This window comes from Anas platyrhynchos, chromosome 23 (genome assembly GCF_047663525.1).
Source record: "Anas platyrhynchos isolate ZD024472 breed Pekin duck chromosome 23, IASCAAS_PekinDuck_T2T, whole genome shotgun sequence".
NCBI classification, from domain to species: Eukaryota; Metazoa; Chordata; class Aves; order Anseriformes; family Anatidae; genus Anas; species Anas platyrhynchos.
In genome coordinates this window covers 1153856-1173936 of record NC_092609.1, presented here as the reverse complement: position 1 = coordinate 1173936, position 20081 = coordinate 1153856, and the positions used below count along the sequence as shown (strand labels likewise).

General features: G+C 41.3%; 1 long non-coding RNA gene across 2 annotated transcripts in view; it reads right to left on the bottom strand.

The window, feature by feature from the left end:
* The window catches only part of LOC110353909 (uncharacterized), a 130990-nt gene extending 111504 nt beyond the window's left edge, over nt 1–19486 (bottom strand). The window contains exon 1 of one of the 2 annotated variants that reach the window (XR_011804721.1): nt 19063–19486. This is a non-coding gene — a long non-coding RNA (uncharacterized lncRNA). The remainder of the gene's footprint in view (nt 1–19062) is intronic. The other variant, XR_002405120.4, reaches the window with a different exon arrangement.
* Nucleotides 19487–20081: the final 595 nt, after the last annotated feature.

Genomic DNA, 20081 nt, shown 5'->3' with positions numbered 1-20081 from the left:
AACATAATAGTAAGCTGAGGCTTGCTCTCATTTCCTTGGTGTGTTTAAATTCAAGAAGGGGATAAGACAGTGAAATAAATCTTGAGAAATTGTTTGAGAGATGTTTTTTTCAACTGTGCCCCTTCACTCCAAGAGAGAATGTGAGTGGAAATGATAGCCTGACCAATGTAATTTGTCCCATCAGATTCAATAGGAATACTTGGGAAGTAGGCAGTGACCACTAAACCAGATTTTTAAGCACATTTAAATACCTCACTGCTGATGAAGTGGTACAGAAGAAGCCATTTGCATACACTGAATAACCTGATTCCATTTAGGTACAGATTTCTTAAATCTTTCCCTGAAATACCTGGTGCTGGCACAGCCCTCTGCAGCATTAGCTCCAAAGCCTCTGCTGTCTCTCTGCTACCTGATGCCAACGCTGCACCTTGCACAAGGTCAGGTTTATATGTAGGCTTTTTTATACGTAGGCTTCTGCTGAAGGTAGAACAATGACTGCTTTCAGACATCCTCCATGTTAGCAGCAACAGGCAGAGAAGAAATATTAACCACGACTGGCAAACTTGTGAGGCTTAATTTCCCAGCATATTTATTTATTCAAGTGACTATCATAAAAAGCCTATCACCTTGACAACGAGGCATTTATTTACAAGTCTGGAAGAACAGTATGGCATAAAGATACCTATACAGAATGCAGTATTATGGGAAATAGTTGCCACTGCTATTTGGTAAGTAACCCCAAAATTGTGGTGTGAGGTTGGGGTGAGGGGAGATGTCACACTGGAGAGAGACTGACAGAGTTCATTGCTTCTTGCCATGCTAGGCATTTTGTTTATAGAGACAAATATTTTTTTATAGAGACATTTTGTTTGGAGACCAAACTTAAAAGTACCTATACCCAGTCTATTAAAAGAAGTTCAAGAAAACCTGTAGCTTACTATCACTCCTCTACAAAGACCTTTTAACAGAAGGCACAACATGCCAGGCACACGCACAAAAAAAAGCCTACTTTTGAAACAAAAGAATAAAAAGAACGTAGTCTCTCTCTTTCCAATGACATTTTTATTTTTCTAGAATAAGATGAATTTTGCTAGTTAGAGCAAGGTCCAGATGGCATCTAAACCCTGAAGATCTTACAGTCTTTTTGGGGAGTGAAGATAGTACATAAAAATACTTCCTGTATGTTTGTGTATTTGATATAATGAAGCATTTGCAGTCTGACTGTGCTCAGACTTACCTCCAGTGAAAACACAAAGTCGAAAACACTAAATCTACAAGTCCAGCTGTCAATCCCCTACACATCAGAGCCAGAAGCTGTTCAGTGCATTATCGCACACATCCCTCTAGAAAACGAAGAGGCTGCTCCCCACAGGTCTGTCAGTCACCTAGCCTGACAAAGTAGTTTCAACCTTGTCTTGTGTCATTTATTAATCAGCACAAATCAAAAGGTTGTCCTGGGCATCTACCACCCTTGGGTTTCCTCCAGCACTCCAGAGACACTGATGCATTGTGGCAAACAAGGAGCACCAGGACGTGACCTTTGGTTCCTTTGCCACAAGTGGAGGCAGGCCCAGGAGCCTCTCCACTGCACCACCCAACCTCCGAGTAGTGCTGGACCAGCACAGCAGCAGAACTTACTAAATGATTAACAAAAATATCCAAACCAGCTCACCCACACCAGAAATGTTAAAGACATATTTTGACTCACAGGCAGATCCTGAGTGTCAGCTACAGAGCCTGTTATTTTGGATTTGTGGAGCACGGGTCACCTCAACAGCATTTCATCATCATTTAGAATTGTTTTCCTAAAACAAAAACCCAAACGAACTCTGCAAGCTGCACCTCTCAAAATAACTTCAAAATATCCATCAAATTAGCAAACCGACTCAGATAACAGGTTTCAGGAGTGTTTGGCTTTGACTTTTAAAGACAAATCTGCCCATGTTTTCTAAAGACTTCATCTTCAAGGTATCTGAGCCCATCACAGTCATTAGCAAATAAGGATATCCTGGGAGTTATCAATCGTGTATCAATCACGTTATCAATCCTGTACAGGCAGGAAACAAATAAATAGCCTATGAGCAGCTCAGGATTATAGTGTTAAGGCTGAGAGAAATGCACTTTAGTTGCATCATCACCTCTTCCTTCCAGGTAGAAAGACCTTCCTAAATTTAGGGCGTGTTCACGTGAGGTGTTTGATTTCAGATAATCTCTGTGATAGACCTCACCCTTCTCACAGCTGGAATCTCAGCCAAACCTGGGGGCTCTGAGGTTTTACCTTGCGTGGTCAAAAATAACTCGCTGTTAATAGCCCTAGCCTAGCAGCTCTTCAATAAAAGCAGAATATTGGTGAGCTTGAAGGGACACCTGCTGGCAAGAGGGAACATTACAAGCAGGTAACACCTGCCCCATGTTTAGTTAGTCACTGAGCACTGGCATAGTTAGAAACCTCAATCGATATTATGTGATAACCTGTGATGGTTCCATGATCGGTAGTCTGGAGGTAATAACTGAAATTCTGTACCCATTTTGCTGAATTCCGAATTCGATTGCAGCTGCATCAGGGTAACCCTATCCAGTTGGGTCACCTGGCTGTCCTGCAACGTTCATTAACTGAATATTGCATCTGCAAACCAGGAGGACGTTAAGCACTTTTTCATGCTTGTCCGATAACATGTTGGACTGGGGAAGAAGCAACTTCTCCATGAGATGCACTGGAGAACAGCCATGACACTGTAATTAAAAGGTCGTTAGAGCCACTTTTTCCTTTTATCCATATAAAAGGAGGAACCCTTTGAACACTCACGTTTGCCATAAAAGGCCAACCTTCCTCAAAGCTGCTCTTTTAGGCAGCCTTATCTTCCACACACCCCTTTTATAAGACCTATTAGCAATGCTGCAGAAATCCTTTAGATGTGGCTTTCTTTTTTGAAAATAAGCAGCCCAGCTGATCTTTTGCACTGAAAAAAAAAATAATAAATAAAACCACCAAGGAAAAAACAAAGATCAATGCTCACATTTCAGCACTGATCAACAATGCTGCCTGTGTACCTGTGATGGGAAAAGGGCAGAAGACTAATTCCATGCTCTGCAGAGCTTGCTATTACTAGCAAAAAGCATGCAAAAGATAAAGTGATGCAAAAACAACTAGACAGCAATCCCTGAATGTGCTTTGCTTTTGAGCTTTCTTCAGCAGGATGCATGCTTGCAGGACCAAGAAGTATACTGATTCGGTTAGGTTTTGCTGATCTTTTCTCACCACATGCAAAGCTCAGTTAATTAAAAAAGATGACAGCTAGCCTGTCCATCTCTGTGGCTTGGACAGAATGACAATATATGCTATCAGAATCTCTTGGAAAACAAATGTAGAAGAGAAAAGACAAAAAGGCCCTTCGTCAAATCACAACACCAGTTCTGCACAATTTCAGTAGGAGTAAAAGTTGCTTATGTAAAAAGTGTCCCTAGTAAATCCTTTGGTATTGACCCTTTTACATCAAACACCGGAGATAACAGGTTTAGGGACCTCTCTTCTCAATACCTCTACCTCTCCATTTTTTGCTTTAAATATTTCTCAAACTGCACAACATGGTTTAGCTGATGTTTGTAAAGTTTTGACTCAGAAGATAACTACAAACATAATGGTTCCAAGAATTTAGCACAAGAAAAAACTCAGAATACTTTGCTAAGACTTTTATTTTTAAATATAATTGTGAGGATACCCCCATCCTTTTTGTTTTTTTCCAAAGCTTTTCAAGTTTTTTTGTTTCAAGCCGATCCTCATAATTAAAAGAACTGATAAAAAAGCCTATGTTAACAGGATCTGTGCATATTAGAGTTCATTAAAATGTAATTCCCACAAAACAGGACATTTTAATCCATCCATACTTGGGAAAAGAGGGAGAAAATTAATTTTTTTCCCTGCATGTATCTGTAGGCCATATGTGTTAATTACAATTTACTTGTATAAATGAGAAAATTATACATTAGCAAGTAGTTAACTAGTTATTAACTCAATTACTCTTCAGAGACTAGGGAGAAATTATACTCCCAGCTAAGGTGTCCATTCTAGCTTGTATGTTAGCGTTTTGCATGTTCTTTAATCTACAGAGAAGATAAAGCGATGTAAACCTTACTACAAACCCTGCTTATGTACTGTAAGCTACACAGAGAAAGATTCCTACGTCCATCTTACAGGCAGGTAAATTGGGGTGGGAGCTACGTGCAGCCAACATGCTGCCCCACTGTTGACTGTTGTTTGGGGCTTCCTCCTGTCATCTCTATTTCTGCTCAGCAGATTGTAACATTGCAATAACAGACAGAAAAGTCAGATTTTAGGGAGACATACGCCCTGTCAGTTAAAGTTTTAAACTCGGTGCAGCTGTCCAAGTGATGATTGAAGAACAGTACTTAGCCAACTATTCTGCTTTTGGTTCCCCCTGTCCACGTACACTATCAGAATACTAGAAGTCATTTTAGCAACAAAAAGAATCCCACTTGTTTGGTAAAGAAATGCCTGACACCACCTGGCAGCTCCCATCTCCCTGCCTACTCAGAGGAAATTTGGCTGAAATCCTTGTGCTGGTATGAGTCACTACACAGAGCAGAGAATCGCTGTCGGGAGCTGGGGGGAGATGGTCCAGAACCTGTCAAATTTTCAACCGGGATAAATTGATTCCTAAAAGTAACACGGTCTTCCAGTGGTGTATTACCTGTTCAGTGCATCGGCAACACCATTTGATAAAAACATTAAAAATAACAGACACCCAGTCTTGAAGAGAAACAGGCCAAGTATCTTTCTACATGAAGTCGCTGGCTTTTTCTTTTCAAGATGTATAGTAATGTTTTTCACAAATGCTGTATCCTCAGTCTAACTGCTATGTAATGAACTGTTGATAGATGACAGCAATCATGACTGACTGCTATTATATCTTATTCTGTGACTGGCAGAATGAATAGCATGAATTCATTCCAGAGTGAATGAATGCCTTCAAAGAACCTTTCATAAAACAGGAGCCTTCAAAGCGGGGTTACCATTTCCAACAAAGATTCAATATTGCTCTAATTTATTTTTCAGATGGAGGGCCAAGCTCATCCTTATTTCAAGTCTTTTGAAGTCAGACACCAGAGCTGACTTTGGTTCACAAATTTTAATATAAAGGGTATTTCTTAGAAAACAATTGTTACTGTACCTACTAATCGCATGGCATTGTACAGAAAGTACACTTGTATTGCTGTCAGCTGGCGGCCACCCAGCACACAAACACTTAACCCATTACTTCACTGTGCCACCCTGCGGCTGGCTCTTGAAGGCAATGAGACCTTTAACGTTCACTGAAGACAAGGTGAGATTTCCCAGCTGAACAACTGACAGCGTGATCTCAACTTTGCCCTTGCTTACACTCCCTGCTACACTGCGATGCTGTTTACATCGATCTGCATCCTGGTTCTGGATGAATTAATTTCTCATTCAATTAATTGTTCATTCTTCTCATGCAACACTCCCACTTCCTCCCTCCCCTTAGATTATAAAGGCTCTAACGCAAGTCCTGTTCTGCTGATGGCTAATGTAGACAAGTAATCAACAGCAAAAGCCCAGCAGAGGAAGGTACCGTGTACAATTTGGCAACAACCACTCTGAGACAGACTACTGCTGTTGTAGTCTTGAAAAAATCCTTGTCAAATGAAAAACAAAGTTAGATTTATTACAGCTGTAATGCATGCCATTTTATTTTATTCTACACAACTCTGGATTTTACTCTAGACAAGGGCAGTATACTGCTTTCATATGGAGTGATAGAAGTGAAATGAATACATCTGTATTCAATGATTCAGTGCATCCAGACCTACAGTACAAGACACATCTTCCTCCATATCCCGCCTGCACCACCGAGCGATGAATTATGGAATGCTGCACAAGGCTGAAGAAACCCCGGTCTCATCTTCACATCAGTGAAAGCCAAGCATGTAGCAGCTGTACACAACCCCAGAGACATGAGCGGTTTCACACACCTGATACACAGCACAGGCATGAGGAACAGGTCCAACTGCAACACTGCATAAACACGCGAAGTACGAAGAGGCTGTGGTTTCATTTCTGAAGCGAAACCCCCAGAGCTTCCATTCCAAAGGAAAACAACAGCACGTAGATGAATCTCCAGCCCGTCACAGGCTTTATCCTGCAGCATGCATCTCCGTATTAAGGCAGTACAGAGAAGTGAAGATAAGCATGAAAGAAGAGAGACCATTTGCAACAGCACTTGTGGATTCAACTCACTTCCACCACTGATGTTAGCACAGACTGAACAATTTTGAGCATGGGGGCTGTGTGTAATTAGGGGGCTCATTTGGCCTGCTGCTTTTGGTGAACTGCATGTGTGTTAAACGGGCTGCCCTCTCCAATCTGGTAACTCCCTACTCCTCTCCGGAGGTTACTTTTGAAATCTTCCAACCGCTACAGTGAACCAGATAAAACTCACAGAGAATTAGGAAATTTGCCTCCCACTGTGTGTATTGAATCCTAAATGATAAAAATAAATAAATAAGCCCTCAAGTTTCCCTCTGAACTGCAGAGTAAATACTTCTTAAGTGTGGAGCAAGTGGTTTGAAGAGCTTGTTTCACTTGTTCCATGCAAATATCAAGATTAACAAAGAGATTAATTATATCCCATTTTTCTTCTTACAAAGGATACAGGCAAATTTAGAATAACAAAAATAAACCCTCTGGATAAATATTCATAACAGTGCTGAGCAGTACAAAAGCAACTCATTTTTTATGTAGAAGGGGGGAGAAAACAAACTGTCATGAGTGCTCCAGAAGCATAAATACATATTAAGTAAGGAAGTCTCAGAGGTGCACTTCCTCGGTCTGTGGAAAGAGAGCTGGGGGCTCAGAAGCCTGTGCAACATCTCACCATCTCAAGGCCTGAACTCCAGTTAGAGAATTCAAAATGAAGACTGGACTTGGACCATGACAAAACATGTATCTGTTCCTATTTATCTTTCTCTTCTTGGGAGAGCTGTAAATTGGGGGTTCAGGTCTCTCAACAGCTTCAAAGCTCAGGAGGATTTTGCTTTGAGGTGCAGCAGCAAGTTTTGTCTGTGTTATTAGCTGATTGAGTGCATTATGCAAGGAACATCAGCCAAGCACAAAAGAAAAGTGGCACCATCCCTGCACCCACCTTTCCACACTTCGGTGATAAATACCAGCCTGATTTCTGAAACATGTGCAGCATTGAAGATTGAAATGCTGCCTGAGAAACACACTGATCATGCAGTTCACAGCAGGTTTGGACTGAGGCAGAGAACTTTGTGTGTTTATTTATCTCAGAGATCCCACTTCACCCAAACACACGCTTATCTGAGCACTGCACATTAGACAGGCAACTACAACACACCGTTACGCCGACAGGTGCTCTTCTATAGACTAACAGCAGTACCGCTTCTTGAAGTTCTTTGGCAAGCTCTTGTATTATTTAGTTTAGAATTAAAAGTCTTTTTTTTTTTCCTTGAAGTCACACTATCAGTGGGATTCTCAGCTATTATCTTTCAATTTCCAAGCTTTACCAAACCAAATCCCCCTAGCAACAAAATGTGTTTTTTAAATTATCACCATACCTAATATCCTGATCATTAGAGGCACTGAATCATAGTTTCTGCATGCTGATAGTTTGTGATGCTGTTCTGTGTAGGTGGCTGAAGTGATTCAGTTCAGACAAAAGAAGATACCAGGTTATCTATAGTCATTAGCTGACTCCTCAAGACCAGTAGGTTTAGCAGGCTATGGACGGAAAGTACACAACCCTGGAACATGCAGATTTGCAAAGATTTACTCATTTATGAAAGGAACAAAGCTCAATAACTTGAAATACAGTGCCAACTGCTGAAAAACAATCCTTGCTAGAGCAGATCTGGATTTTACTTTTTGAATACAGAAATCTAATAAAAACTCTGTAATCCTTTGTGGCATCCCTTGAGATCTTCTGGAATTTTCATCCAGTTACAGGCAATTCTGGACCTCACTCTTGCATGGAAATTTATACATGGAAACATCCATGAGGTCATCTCTTGTGTAACTTATATTTAACTTGCATCACTGCTGGGCAAAGCGTTACACAATGGCTCCTCATCACATATGATGAATGAACAACACACCCAACGATTGTTTTTGAAAAGGACTGTAATGATGCACTACTTAAAAAAAAAAAAAAAAAAAAAAAACTGACCACATTGGTAAAAAGATCAACACACAACTCTGACCCAGCATAATCCCAGCAAAATGTGGCACCTGCACCATCTGTATGCTTGAAATTAAACCCGCAGTGCAGCTCAGTTCACAAAAGATTTAGGTCTTCAGCTGCTAATTTGGTTAGATGAGGAAACCTTTATGAAATCAAACTATCAATCTCTTACCCAAAAGGAGCAAAAGCCTCATAGGGGATAAACAAACATCATTACTAATTGGGCTGCCCAAACTTGCATCCCTGCTAATGCCAAAAAAATATATATTTTTTTGCTCAATACTGCAACTCAGTCAGCCGAACCTCTCTGGAAAGTTCAGGTCACAGATCTCACCCAAAACTAATTGAACAGGTGAATTTAGGTCCAATTTGCATTGGCATTTTAACACATTTGTTTTAAAATGAAGCGTGTGTGTACGGGACAGACTTAGGATTGCTATATTGGCTAGAACACCAGATGTAATTCATGATCCTTAAATTTTCACTTAATGGGGCCATTACACCTCAACAGTTAGGTATAATCCCATCCAGGATCTGACAGCCCTTAAAACACAAAGTACCACAATTACTTATATCAGCCATTAGGAATCTAAAGTTTGGGTACATTTCCTAGGCTCTACCTTTCCATGCTTAATTTTAAAGCCTCATTTTATCTCCTTTTGTGCTGGCAAAAAGACCTGAGTCATCATCCCCTCACAGCACTTTTTCTTTCGCCTTCCTTCAGGAAAATGCTTAGGCACACACCTGATTCTAAACATGCACTTACACGCTAGGCTTTACGTACTCTTGTAAAGGCTCCCAGTTCATATTGGCTGCGCGTTGCCTTGCCAATGAGTCTGGCTTCAGTCCTTAAAGCCTCCTACAAGGCACATGAAGCCCCTCGTCATGCCCATGCAAGGTCCACCTTCTCTAAGGGTGATGGATGCCACCTGGAATGCTGCTATGGCTAAGTGGAAGCAGACCAGGAATAGAGTTCATTCTGCTCCACGTTATCTCAGTTACAATAACATTTGAGTGCTTTTCCAGAACACGGGAGTCAACACGAACAACATCTGTCACTTGGTGTTTGAAGGGAGTTTATCTGAAGGACTGGAAATAAAAAAAATGCCTCCAGGGTTTTTATTAGTGGGAACAAGGGAGTGCTTCTGCCACTTGCAGCACACGGGGTCTGCAAAGGTTAAGAACCACCAGCACAGATGCAGAGCTGTGCAATGCAGGATTTATGCTGCAGTGTTTTCAATATCTGCAGGGAAGGAACCAAGGAATTTGAACTCAGATCTCTGCAGTAGTTCTACGAGGCTGCTACTCTTTAAAAAAAATAATAATATATATATATATATATATGTTTTTAAAATACAAGGTCACAGAAAGAGACCTGGAAGGCACCTCAAGATACCTTTTCTTAAGGCAGGATCACACATGCCTGCCCAAACCAGACTTGCCCAATACATGAGCATTTATGTTAAAAATTTTACAGGAAAAGATCACGACTCCCCTCAGTAAGACAGGGCACATTCCAGTCCCCATGGAACCAGCCATCCACATCCCTCCTGCCCACCCACATCTACCCAAAGATCTGCACTGGTGCAAGCTCCAGCCCATCCCTTGGTAGACATGAAAACCTCCCAAGCCTGGTGCTTTTTGCCCACAGCTGAAGGCTGTTCTCAGGTCCCTGCTTATTCTTCCCCACTACAATAAATCAACCCAATAATTTCAACCTTTCCTGCAAGTCATTTTTTCCCTGGGAGCTTTTACTTTCTTTGTTGCTTATCGCTGGATTCTTTCCACCCCATCGAGCTATCTTCTCCACACAACAGTGCCCGAGGCATGTACTGTTCCCCCAGGGGAGATCTTGCCAGCGCTAAGCAGAGTGGAATAATTACCTCCTGTGTTCCACATGCAATATGGGTCCAATATCCAAAAATGTCGTTTGCCTTTTCTGCAGCTGAATCCCATTTTGACTCAGTTTGTGACACCACATCCTCTACTTCCTCACTAATTATTCCTTATTACATATCTTTACATTTGCTTCCTCCTTTCTTGTCTTTATTAAATGTCATCCTTTTGATACAGGGACGTTTTCCCAATGAATCAAAATTATTTCAAGTTGTATCCTATCTTCCAAAGCACTGACAATACCCACCTCTCCCTTCAGGTTAGTTTAAGATACGAACTCTCTAAGTAATTGAGGAGTCTCTAAGATATCTTACCGAATGTTTAATTTAATAGGAAACACATTTACAGCCACTTAAGATTTCACAGTTGACATTATTCTATATGACCTCCTCAGAAGAATGCCATGCAGTATCAGCCAGACAGTACTCACACCATCCTGATTAGAGGAAGTTGCTCCCTAACAGCTAGATTGAAAGACACTTATTATGAAACTTCTGGTGGGATAGGATTTCTGACACTCAAGTGAGGATCTTTGCTACCAGTAAGTACATGGCAGTAGGATTTAGGACTTAGAAGCACAGGCAGGAATGTATAAATGGATTCTTGTATACTCAGATTTGTTATTTTCAACTTACCACCTATTTAAAAAATTCGATAAAATTCATAAAACATTTATTTAGAAAAGCATTTTGTTTCACCTTTCACTGGTAATCAGAAAAAAAAAAAATCAAGAAAAATCAAGCTAGACCTTTAATGACATTTTGACTTCTTTTTTGGAGCAATTTAAGGTAACAGCACATTTTATGTATTGGATGCAACAGAGACAGAACTTAATACATATAATTATGCAGTTTGCAAATGTGACAGCTCTGATGTTGCTGCAGTGCAAGTCTATGCAGTTAAATTAGAATCATAATGACAGTAATTATACTAATTAGCCTTTTTTTCTAGTTTGTTACCAGCAAAGTTTTGCATATTTACGTGAGTAACAGCTACTTCAGCTTTCTCCTGAAAATCCACCATAACCAATTCACTAAATAGCCAATTTATCACAGCCATGTAATACACAACAAGTAACATTCAGAGATGAAAAGGCAGATGCTAAAAGGGTAAGACTTAAAATCCATACAATGTTTTTCATAAATTATTTACATGCACAGTCTACAACTGTAATGCTCAGAAGTTTAGACAGGCGTAGGGTGAAGTATTTAATGCAATCCACAGGCAGCACCACGCTGACGTGTACGAGTACACACACAACAAGAGACTGCTCTGCAAATGACATGGAAACAGCAAGGCGCCCGGTTCTCTAGCCCAGAGACAAGGCTTTGAGCAGGGCCTATTAATCAAAGTGCTTTCAAACCACATTTCACTCTTAAGATGTGAAAAGCATAATGCACTGTGGATGCAGAGATCTCAGAGGCAGGCTCTGAATGCAGCTAAGTCCCAGATACATGCTGCATTTCACAATATCAAGGGGATTCCCACAAATCTGAAATGGATACAAAGCACACAAATAGGTGGGTTATTTTTGTTTATTACATCAAGACATGTTAATGCCCTTAAAATTGCTACAGTGCACTTCCAAGGAGTATATTAAGATTACTATTATTAAAGTGCCACCTAGATGTCCCCAATAGGAAACGTACATACGTGCAGACAGAGCCAGGATCATCAGTCACATCAGATCATCTGGTGCTTGCTATCAGCAACATCAAAATCTGCTGCTGCCCCTCTCAATTTATAACAGAAGTTATTAGTATTAATGAATAATTTGGTTTCTCCTCTAGCACTGAAGATGTCTGGAAACAAAGCCATTATGATTTTTCCCTGGCCTTGAGCCTGACTCAGAAGATGCTAACACTAAAAAGACTCTGTGGTCTCACAGATCTTTGCAGATTTCTGGGATTCGCATACCGGAAGACAATTCTTATTCTGGTAGATTATTTCTCAGCCAAATGACAACCATCCTAAGCACAATGAATAAGTAGTCTACAGCCCAGTGCCAGAATCCAGGTTTGCTTTCTTTCAAGTGTACTTGAAGAACTGAAAAAGGAAAATATGAAAGAAATTTCCCACTTCCTCATTGACTCGCATCAGCACAGCTCAAAGGCGCTTCCTGCTCAGGATGTATTAGGACGTGGCAACCTGCCTGAGAGAAATACCCTGCCCAAACCAACGCCAAATCATAAAAAGCACCACTGGCCTTGAAAATGGCTTGTCAAGGCCACTTAGATGAAGCAGCTGCAGCAACTATCCAGCTTCAGAGCATGAACTTTTGGATCGGTCAGCCCTGTGCGCAGGAGTCACACTGTGGTTAAAGGACAGGACAGAGCCACAGAACGGATCATTAAATTTAACACTTACTCTGAATGGCAGAGGTTTGACACTGATTCTGCTGGTAAAGCCCTTTAACTTAACACCTCTAAAAAGCATTCACAGCTAGAGCTAGTGTGATATTAATAGCCCCTAAAGCGGCCTAATTAAGGAACTGCAGCTTTCATTCACTGAAGTCAGTGACTAGGAACCCCCACGCTCCTCTAGGTGTGGTAACACGCCTGATCAGAAATCTCATCCCCAAAAGGGATGAGCAATTGCAGGTTGCACTATATCTGATAAACAGTTGAGCTCTCACTTCAGTACCTAATCCAAATGGTTGGGTTTTCAAAAAAAAAGTATTGAGACAGCTAATTACATAGACAATCAGACTGCAAGTGCTGCAGAGCTCATGGGTGCTGGGTTCACTTAGAGCTGGATCCCCTCCAGATTTGTTATTCCCCAACAGGGACACGAGACAAGCACTTCACTGTTTTCATCAGCCGGCCACTTGCACTGCAGGTGCTCTAGTGACAATTGCTAACAGCTCTAGCTGAGCCTGTCTGCATGAGCAATTTCCACACCACCACCACATTTTTGGAAGTTTATTACTGAGTTACAAAAAGTGGCTTTGAAGCTGGAAGTCAATAATCAACATGGACTGAACTTGGGGATGTTCTTCTATTCTCCCTGTTTTAAAGCGACAAAATAGAAGAAAAAAAAAAAAAGACCGATTTATCTAGTTTCGGGCTTTTGCTGTTGCTGCTTTTTTAAATACTTCTGAACAGTAATACTTGTATTTGAAATTTAAATTCCATTCCAGTAGTAACATACAATACAGAAACAACGGTAAGAACTGCTAGCCAGGTACTCCTGCTTCATGCAAAGACCCCTCTGATTTTAGAAAATATATTTTCCTAAGGAAAAGATCCAAATCCTTTTAAAGTCAATCTCTGACCCTTTTCTACAAGGATAGGGGACACAATTAAGCAACGATTTCAGTAGGGGATCCCAAGTTCTTTCAAAAGGTAATGAAAAACATCACAGCATCAAAACTACACAATGTGTTATAATTTGACCTTTTTTTCCCTGATAAAGCTTGTTCAAGGCTGCCTAGAGTACTGCTAAAATGCCTTGTTGTATGAGAACAATTTGTAGCACGGTCTGTCATCTCTCTCCTGAAGGCACAATCTGAAAATCTGTTCGAGTCAGTAACAGCACGCATTTCACTGACTTCATTGGGCTCTTTACTGGCAAAACTTGAAGCAAAAGCTCACGTTATAGGATTCTATTAAATCTATTTTTATAAATAGCACCATCTGTATGTATTTCCTGACCTCTCTAACATCCACTTACAAGGGAGAGTGAAGCCCAGTGCATCGATTTCACTGTTGTACAGGATATTTTACATTGGCCTATGGCACACTAAGTTCCTCTCCACATTCAGAAAGTTCAGCAGGACATGGATTATGAGAACATAATTTTCATCGACTGGGGTGTGAGGCTGTGTAATTGGTTTCTAGGAAGCTTCAGGTAATGTAACACTCCATTCAAATCATGTAATACATTTTGTCAGTCCACTAACAGATCCAGTCCAAACAGTACTTGAAAGACAACTACCACATTGGTATATTTAAGATTTCGTCAATCTTGGTATAAGAAAGTGTCCTGTGAAAGATTCTAGAAATAAAAGACAAAAACATGCATTTTTTGGCTTTCAATTAAAATAGAAGTGACATTACAAAGTTCTACATGTTCTATATACCCTAGAAGGATTACAAATCAGAATCAAATAAAATGCTCACCCTTAAGAGTGTGCTGGTTTTAGATGGGATAGAGTTAATTTTCTTTACTGCAGCTGGTGTGATGCTATGTTTTGGATTTGTGATGAAAACAGCGTCAGTAACACATCGATGTTTTAGTTGCTGCTGAGTGGGGCTTACACAGGGTCAAGGTCTTTACGTTCCTCAAACCGCCCTGCCAGCGGGTGGGCTGGGGTGCACAAGGAGCCGGGAGGGGACACAGCTGGGACCCCAGCTGCCCAAAGGGACATTCCACACCACAGGACATCACACCCAGCAACAGAAGCTGAGCAAAAGGACCAGGAAGGGGGTCGGGAGGGAAAACATATTTGAGTTATGGCATTTGTCTTCTCAAGTAACTGTTACACGCGATGGAGCCCTGCAATCCTATAACCTGCTAAATATCTGCCTGCCAATGGAAAGCAGTGAATGAATTCCTTATTTTGCTTTGCTTGTGTGCACAGCTTTGCTTTACCTATTAATCTGACTTTATACGAACGCATGAGTTTTCTCACTTTAACCCTTCTGGTTCTCTCCCCCATCTTGCTTAGGGGTAGGTAAGCACCTGTGTGGTGTTTAGCTGCCAGCTAGGGTTAAACAACAAGAGAAAAAGACAGAAAAAAAAAAAAAAAAAAAAAAAAAAACAGAAATTGGGTATTGGCTAATCTGTTATACACTAGACCAAATTACACCGATGTACTCCATATACTACAGCATTTCAGTGAAGCCTATGAATACAGCACATTTATGACGAACAGTTGCTCTGTCTTTTTGGTAACTCTATTACTTGAGTTCAAAGAAGGTTTATGGACTAGAAAGCCTCAGGTATGGTCATGAATGTTTGATGCTTTCCCATATACTATTATTGCTGTAAAGTCACTCCCTGTTGGAATTATTTCATTCTGACGGTCTGTGGTCATTACAGGCCAACGGGAGCAGTACGAGTATTAACCATTATGCACTTCCTATATTACAGGATTATTTTTGCATTGAAAATGGTACTAGTTCATTCAGCCTCTTTCTCAAAGAACACAGAACAGACTTCGAACCTGCAAAATAAACTACTAGCTACCAGTATTTGTGCAGTGCCTAAAACCCAGCCTGTTGACATGAGTTGCCTACAGTCTTTTCTTAAAAAAACAAAAAAAATCTACTTGGAATGACTGAAGAAGGGAAAAAATCCTGAAGTACATACATTTGATTTTGAATACAGCAAGAGATTTGCCATATAAGCCTTTATCACATGGAAGAAAGTACTGACTATTTTTAAATTACAAACAGCCCATCCCATCCCAGTGCAGACAGATGACTTGTTTTCTATTCTCATAACACTGTCCTATGAGAAGCAGTTTACAAAGGTAACTATCAGAGGGAATTTAATAAAGCTATTGTGGCCAAAGCAATTTCATTCCAAAGCCCTGAGAAAGCAAATCAAAACCCTTGTTGGAAACTTTGTGTGTAAATTTGGCCTGGCTTACTGCAGAAAATCTCAATAGGACAACTATTCAAACAACACCCAGACAACGTTCCATATAGGATTTGAACTTTCCTAAGGTCTCAGCTGGCTTCCACCATAACAAGCATCAATGGCCGATTCTGACTTCAGACTGGTATCTTGCCTGTGATCTCACAAACAGGGATTTGGTTTGGGTCAATCTCTGCTGACAATCTTTGTACTCCCTTGATTACAAGATTTAGCTGTACTGACACCTGCTATCAGCACCATGGGGTTAGCAGATGAACGGTCCCAAAACACAAGGAAGGTACAGCACATGGTAAAAGAATACCAATAAGGATTTATTTATTTATTTATTTTTAAACAGTATACATATATATATTTTAAGTCTGTAGCTCCCAGAATACCACTCTTGGATGCCTACAGTTTTCCACGCACACTTGGCCACTCTTAGCTTTTCTTCCTATCTCTTAGATACTATCTTACATTTCAGTTCTGGTAGTTACTTGTATATTCTCAAACAATAATAATAAAAATCTACTATGTTGCTGCCATTTTATATTGTGTAGATGAATTGCCATCAGGTAGAATGCAACCAGGTGTGACTTAAAACAAACAAAACCTCCACACCCCCACAACTGGTTTCATTTTGCATCCTCCTCAAACTCAAGTTGCGGCATACAGAGATTGCTCATCCACACACTTAAAATTTGAGTTTGGATATGGATCAGAAGATAAGAGAAAGGCTCCATGTTGACTACATCTAAAATTCATTCTGATCAATGGGAGAAAAAGAAAACTCATTCAGAAATCACTTTAGAAATGCGAAGTGATGGGTCTGCAGTCCTGCTGGTTATACTTGTTGCAGCACTTCTGTAATACTAAAGTGCACATCTTCATCCAACTAATTATCATTACTGAAGCAGCAAGCAATGCCTCACCCCTCAGCCTTCCTCACCCAGTGGGGAAACACCAACAAACATCAACAACCATTTTCTCTTCCCTCTTCTTCCCCCTCAACTTGCACTCCCTCACACACGTTTCAAAACACCACTACTTCTATTTTATGTTATTCATCTAGAAAGGTGACAAAAAAGCAAAGCAACTTCCCAGAACAATACACTACAGAAACAACAAATGAAGGAACAGCAAGACAGCCCAACTTCTAGTTATCTGGTCTGCTGTGTTACATTCCCCTTCCCAAAACCGCTCAGGACTCCCAATTACCAATTGTCTTTGGGCACTACGTGAGGCTGCCTACCCATACTCCTCCCAGCATGAATTAAAAAAATTGCTTCCAGGAGAATTAAATTCAGGGCCTTTTCACAACAACATTATCTCCCCCTCTGTGCATCACCCAGCGCACGTACTGTTGGCGCATCCTGCAGAGCGCTTGCTCTCAACCCTAACAAGTGCTGACAGAGCCCAGCCCAATTATAACCAAGCAACTCACAGGTTATCTTCTATTGCAACATTACCTTTAAAATACTTCAGTCATTTTTTGTCATTATTTGTCATGGCAACAGCAGTTGAAGCTTTTCTTTCCTGGTCCTCCCATTAGTTTCACTCTAAACTCCGCTCATTCTGCTCTTTGAACAAGGATATTGATTTGCTGTCCCATTGGCATCTCGGAAAAGCCTCAGCTCCCTTCTTGTGTTCTTGCCATTCAGCATCAGCCAGATCCTGGCAGATTTTCCTCCCTAGTAAATATTGGGTCTAACAGGAACTGCACGGGGAACAAGCTAGCGCATCAATGGAAAGGGATGAGAGGCAATGGGAAGACCCTTGGCTGTCTGTCCATCTCTTCACAACCCCCAGCACAGGATGGGGGGTACCAGGGAGATCATCTGTGGCTCTGCTCCATCCTTGGCCACCTGCCTACCAGCAGCAGGATTCCTGCTCTCCCAATTCTCTACTGTGGGCATGCCTCAAGGAGGATTTTCCTTTTATGATCTCAGAATTAGATCATGCTGTATGGCTTAAGGGCAATTCAAGTAACTTTTACTAGAATCCCTTTATTTTAATCTTTATTCTTGGACATGAAAAGTTACCATAGCACTTCATCTACGTACCTCACCTTCTTCATTCCTAGTGCTTAAATACCCTTGCAGCTTGGTGTTACTATAGAACATTTTATACAGAGACCCAAAAGACTGCTTATGCTTAATCTTTATTAAAAATCATGACTGGAGAAATGCTTGAATCTTGAATGGTATTAAGGAACTTAATCAGATCAAAACAAATAATATTAACTGACCACATAGCATGGGATCCAAAATCCAATTTAACCAATTGGCACTGACCATATCCAGCACAAATTATTACAACAGACACCCAAAAAATAAACCACACTGGTAACTGACACCTTCTACAGAAACAACATCCAACCAAACTCATGCCTGTAAGAAATAAGGCTGCATTTGGGGGGTACAACAGCAAGCTAAAGAATTCGACCGTTTTATTGTGGCTGACTTAACAGATGGTTAGCATAAGGGAAAGGATCTCCATAAAACATACACACAGGGAGCCTGTGGGCAATGTTATTCCATGTGCTGGACACTTCATGCTTTTGTTAAGGAAGGCTTTTTGTGCCTGCCATGTTCCTTCTCCACACAGAAGCAGAACGTTTCAAAACCAGCGAACCTCACGCGCCACAGCGCTGCATCCAGCCACCCCGCCAGCCCAGTCCAGAAGCATTTCAGATGCCTTAAATTCAAAGTTTTTGAGCTTCCCTTTTGCTGCCCAATTCCCACCTCACTCATGGCTCTTGAAGCATTCATAAAATTAAGCATCAATTAGTGCAATTGTTTCTTTTAACATCTACTTGAATATTATTCCCCTGAACTGACCTTTCCGTAATGGCCCTTTTTTTATTTATTTTTGGACTTTAACAACAGCCAATTTCTTTCACCAGCATTGACTACTTTTTACATTTATTGTGGTCACATTAGCCCAGCTAATTGCTCTGACTGCTCTGCTTGCAATCCACTTAACTTTCAAATTACCGAGCAAGACTCAAGAACACTTTCAGCAGCCTGCACAATAGCCCTTCTGTTTTTTTCCTCTATTTCCACCTTTGCACACTGTTTGAAATACACAGAATTCTCAATACAAAGTTCCTCTTCTCCTTCACAAACACAGGCTTGGATTTGAAAATCACCAAGAAAAAAGCCGTGTTTAACGCCTCAGAGACCTCCCAGCTGCACGCTCCTATAAGCCACAGACAAAAAACAAAACAAAACAAAACAAACAAACACGATACAAGAAGCCCCACACACTAGAAAGCGGCAGATTCAATTTAAAAGATACAAAATAATTATTTTTTGTTTGTTTTTTAAACCCAAAGGCTGCTTACCTCCACTCAGCACCACAGCCCAGCGCCCTCCTCGCTTCCTGTCCCTTCTGGAACTTTCCGTTAACGGCCCCTGTGCTGGCGGCAGCACCTGGGGCAGGTGCCCAGCTGGGTCCGCACCTGCGGCAAGGCTCCCTGCCCACCCCAAATTGTAAAGAACAGGCCAATTATGCAGTTTGCTTGCTTTTTAAGCTTGTTATTTGTTTTTCCTTTGCCTCTACAAGGCTGGCTTTGCTATTCTGCCCTGAGGGCTTGCAGGGGTTTGCCTAGAGCTCACACCAAGGCAGGGCTGCAGGGCAGGACCCACAAATCCCCTAAAGTCCCTAACCCCATACAAAGCTCTCCCAGCCCCTGAAAAGCCCCACCACACACACACAAAAATCTTGGTTTAAAAGCAGCTCAGCCAGAGCCCAGGAGGAGCACCCTTTGCCCTCAGCAGAATGAGAGCTAAGCAAGCCATATATTTACTAACCCTCTCCCATGCTGCTTGCTTCACCTCACGTTTGCCACCACAGTAAGCCCAGGTCTCCATGAGCACCTAAAGCCAAGCAGGTTTCTGTCAGTGAGCCTTCTCCCTGTAGCTTTGCCAAGGGCCAGATGCTGGCTGCTCCAGGTAAGGCCAGTAACAGACCTGCCCTGCCCCACTTCTTCACCCAGCACAGATTTTGGGGGAAGACACTCCTTGCCACCATCGCTATGGCTTGTTGAGAATTGGCATCAACAACGGTGACTTTTTAGTGTCCACAGTCCTGCCCCCTAACTGGGTTACCCCTTTTCAAAGCTCTGTTTTCCCTTACAACATCTCCAAATGCTCCTGGATTACCTCCCCGCCGTGTAGTCTGGCCTTTAAGCATTGGGAGGTGCAGAACAGAGCACCGTATTCCAGGTGGTGCCTAATGAGGAGCATATTTTTTAAAAAAGAGAGAGAGACGCTATCAGTTCACTGTATGCCATCTGTTCAGAGCTTTGTTTATTCCATTGGAGATCACAGGACTGCATGGCAGATACTCTTAAATCTTTCA